We start from the raw sequence: 5,225 nt of genomic DNA on the forward strand, positions 1-5,225 counted from the left end.
AACTTTTTTGTAAATAAGTTCCTAATCTGGGACTTATATGTAATTTTGTTATTTTTTTATCATCAAAAGGATTTATATGTGCAATAATAAAGTTAGTTTGCCTGAAGATTAATTATAAGAGATGCGTAGGTTTTTATTTCTTTAATGGATAATTTTAAATAAGGACTAGAGATGTGATGTAATTATTAATAGGTCTCAAAAAATTTTAAAATTTTAGTTTAGTATAAGGGATAAAAATGAAAATAATTTTGAACTATAAAAAAAATCAAAGTACTTTTCACTTATTATGTAGAATCATTTATTGTTAATTTTTTTAATTCGCTTATTAATTTATCAATATTACTTGTAAATTACATCTATTTATCAGACAAATAATAATATTAGTTATTAATTTACTAATTTTACTTGTTAATTTACTAACATCAGTTGTAAAATAATAAGACATGTCATTAATTTATAATAAATGCTACTAAATTACAAGACTTGTTAGTAATATATAGTCGATGTTAGTAAATTGATAAGTAAAGTTAATAATTTAACAACTGATATTATTATTTATTGACATATTAACTCATATAATTTGCAGGTCATATTAATAAATTAATAAGTGACATAAGAAAATTAACAACTAATGATTCTACATAATAAATTAAGGGTTCTTTTATTTTTTTACAGTTAAAATTATTTTAACTTTTATCCTTCTATATTGAAATGAAGTTTCAAAATTTTTTTAAATTATCTAATAATTAAGTCACATCTCAAATCCTTATTTAAAATTTTTCCTTTTTTTTAATGCTAATCACATGGTTTGTTAAGTTAAGTGGGTTGAAGATTCCAATATATATATTACATTCACTCATGGAGGGGAAAAAATCGCAACCTGTCAAAATCAAAGAAGACAACTTGTCCGCAGCATTATCTTGAAGGAAGCTATATAGTTTAGTCTCCTATGCGTAAACGAAAAGGTAGACATTTGGTGTGGGGATGCCCCAGCATCAATTATCAGCGAGTTAATGTGTATGAAATTAAGGGAAATGTGTGTGTGATTACAATTGAGGAAGATATCAACTAAAAAATATTCACACTGAAAAAAAAAATTAGAATAAAATTATTTTTAAGGTTTCAAAACCACATTTTAATTTTTTTTTTATTGTACACAAGTGTTATCGGCTTATTCAAAACAATTCTATTTGAAATACAATTCGATATTAAATGTAAATGTTTTTCTTAACAAGAATTCAAGTTTTAATTTGTTATGAATTAATTTCTTCAATTAATTTCTTCAACTAAACCTAACCTACAATGGTAAAACTATAATTCAATTTTATGTTTTGAACCATAATTTTATGATGCAGTTTTTTAAAATTTTTAAATACTTCAAAATAATTTGGAAAATTAAAGTTCTGATTAAAGTATAATAAATATCTTGAAGTGAGAATCATGAAATTTATATTTTTTTAATCAATTAAAACTGTTTAATTATTGTTTAAACCTCAAAATGGGACGCCTTTGCTCGAAGCAATTGATGTAAAAGCAAAGCCACGTGATAGGGATTGTATTTTTCTATCAAACGAACAATCAAAATCTTGGGAAAGTGCAAACAGAACAAATCGGATCCAGATTTATTTTAGATCATCCAAATATTTCATCATTATATATACACACACACACATATTGGTGGTATAATATTTTATATTTATATATGTTCCTGACGGAAACCTAATGATTGTTTGCCCATAATGTCGGTCTCATGCTTTAAAGTGGAGGATTCATTTCGCTACAGATACAGAGAACCAAGCACTAATAATGGTGATCCCACTCGCTCACACAACACGGATCATTATTTTATTCTTACATATCACAAATTTATATTAAAAATTTTCTAGAAATATTCAAAGAATGTCGAATTAACTTGATGTTATATAGTAAGCCCAATATTATTTTATTTTCTGGAGGAATCTTAAATTTTTAATTATATGGGATCGGATTCTCCTCATGCTTTGGTGTTTGATTTCCCATCATGGAGAATATATTGTTTATTTTGAGATTTGTTTTCCCTTAAAAAAATGTTTTTTTCCGAATTGGTGTGTCCACAAGTTTTGGTGTGTTCATGTTCGGAAACATGTTTGCGACATCTTTCAAAGTGCCCACATCGATTCCAACTATAATTCTTTTGTTATAATTTCTTTTAGGAGCAATATTTAACAGCAAAACATTTAGACAAACCCTACCGCTCCACATGGTCTTTCCAGTTTCCACCCACCCTTGTTAGTTTGTTTAATTAAATAAAAAAAGAGCATATTTCCAGCAGGGAGCCAAAATCTTAGGTTGGGAGCATAGCCAAGAACTTGATATAAGAAAAACTATTTTGTTTCTTTTAAATTTACTATTTCTCTATTTTCTTACTTTATTTTTCTTTTTTAATTTAATTTTCAATTGTAGAACTGCAAATGCAAGGAGCTAATGAAAGACATTTAACGAGTTTATTTTTCTGTCTTGAATCTTCATTTTTTGTTATCTTTTGTATAACTAGTATTTTCAGGACAAGGACGACTCAAGTTTAATTTAGCATAGAATGGAAGCCTAGACTGACCGGTTCAACCAATAACCTGGTGAATCAATTATTTGGCCGATCCGTCTATGATCTAACTTGGGATAGGATCAACCCAAACTAACTCAGTTGACCCTAGTCAACTCAGTTGTAACGCGATGGGTCAACACGATCTATTTATTTGAAAAAAAAATTATTTAATTATTATATTTCAATTGAGAATTTATTGAGCTTGCAAAATTTTTGTTGGAATTTTGTTCATATGTATAAGAGTTTTCTCTCTCTTTCTTGGATGTTTGTTGGGTTATTTGATGAGAAATAATTATTTTTGTTTAAATATTTATTTTTAATATTCAAATATGAATTTTTATTTATAATTAAATTATGTTATTTTAATTAAGAATGATTTGACTTCAAGTTGACTTTTGATTGAATCACTAACCCTTGACCTACTGTATTGACCCATTCAATGACCAATCTAGTTTTCAATATCTTGTAATTAGTCAAATTAGTTTGCTCTTCTATTTTTAAAGGATCAATAAATAATATTAGTATTTAGGTATAGTGAAATTACGGTATAATATTCTTTAGGTTTTAAGTTAAAAAAAATTAAATTTTAGATCTAAGCTAAATGTAATGTTGAAATGATTTTAAAGTTTAAAATATTAAAATAAGAGGATTCAAAGTATAAAAAAAACGAGCAAACTGCAAAACATAAAAATTCATATCCCTATACATGTTATTTTATGCCCCCTCAATGACATGAGACTCGACCACTGCATATTTCTATCAACATAGTTGACATGAGTGGTAAAATCTATCAATAATTAAGTATAAGTATTTAAAGATTTAGAGCTTGTTTGGCCTTTTTTTATTTTTTAAAATTATTTTGTAAACCATTAATTTTGAAAAACTGTTTTTCAAAGAAAAATAAAATATAAATTCATTTGATTATGTTAATTTAAAAATAATTTTAAAGTTAAAAAATGGCCGATAATGGTGACCACCAATTAATGATGATGGCAATAGTGGTTAACCATAACGGAAGATAGTTTACAATAGAGTGCTTTTTTTTTTTTTTGACTGAACAATAGAGTGCTTTAAAAAAAAAAGCTTTAAGCTGTTTTTTATTTTTATTTTTTATTTTTTGTGTTTTGAGAAAAAGAAATCAATTTTAAAGACATTTAAATGCAAAACACTTAATCAAACAAAATTTTTATTTTAAAAAATTAAAAACAAAAACTAAACATGCTTTTAATTCTCAACTTTTTAATCTCTGTCTGTGTGACTGTGAGTAACACAATTGAAAGTCTGTTATGTTACGTTGACAAATTCCTCAGGGGATGATATTCCTTTTGCATCATTATTCTTATGCAAGATCCATATATCCCTACTTGAGTTCAGAACTTGAGATATCCTCATTTTTGGGCAAACAGATTTTTTGCGTTTTTACCGGAGAATTCAATGTACATAAAAAATAAAAATAAAAAATCGATAGACTAATAGGCTATAACTAGATTTAAATTATTTAGTATTATCTCCTTTTAAACATTCTTACTTTATTTTGTTTTTTATTAGCTTTGCTGGCAACTAATGCGATATAATTTTTAAAATAAGTGCGGAATATTTTTTAATCGACGAAATGTTTTTTTTTAAAATATGTCTTTTATAAATTAAGGAATTATTAGATGAAGGATTATACAGGGAGTTATAAGGCTTGTTTAGTTTCAATCTGTAAAAACAATTAGTTCCATGACCGATTCATTTCAGTCTCTTGACTTGCCAAGTTAATTTCATGCATAAGTAACATAATATGTAGAGGAATATCATGTAACCACAAAATTTGAATTCAATCAATATTTTACATTTTCCAATCATCAATTTGTTTCGAGTGCAATGCAACAATATCATTAAAATTTTTTAATATAGTGTTTCGATTGATAGATTTAAATTTGAACTTTAAATTTTAAATCTTGTATTTCTAATTTCACATTTAAAATTCATGTATTTAAAATCCTTTGTTAAACAGTTTAAAATATTTCAAATGAATAAGAGTGATGAATTGAGATTTAAAACAAAAATAAAAAAATTAAACATGATGAGTTTATTTTTATTTTTCAATTCACCTGAAAGATAAGAAAAGATATGAGTGTCATTGAGTTATTATCAGTGAAAACGTGAAGAGAATAAAATTTTTAAGGTGATATTAGAATTTCAAATGACTTGGCTGTAAAAAAAAATTAAAATTAAAAAAATTATAATTTGAAATGAATTTAGATTTTAATGAAAAATTTGGTCCTAATTCAAATTTTCATTAATCTAAACACACCATAAAATTATTCAAAACTATACTTGTTTTTTTTTAAAAAAAATATATTCAAACCACACATTAGGTGCGAAACAAACATTTGTCACTACTCCGTATCAGGGAAAGAAAATACAGAACACAGCCACCTTTCTTCATCCAACTTTTCTCCATTCCTTCTTTTAATGCTGAACTTAGAAGCCTATCACTATTGCCTCATAAGATTGAAAAATTCTTAAATAGATCCAATGTATTATGTTATTCATGATTTATTTAATAAAATTATATTAATTTATTTAAATAAAATTTTATATATTATTAATTTTTTAATGATTTTATTTTTATAATATAATGCATATTTAATTCTTT

Source organism: Prosopis cineraria, unplaced genomic scaffold (assembly GCF_029017545.1).
Source record: "Prosopis cineraria cultivar Desert tree isolate PC_DT_omini unplaced genomic scaffold, ASM2901754v1 PC4, whole genome shotgun sequence".
Lineage (NCBI taxonomy): Eukaryota > Viridiplantae > Streptophyta > Magnoliopsida > Fabales > Fabaceae > Prosopis > Prosopis cineraria.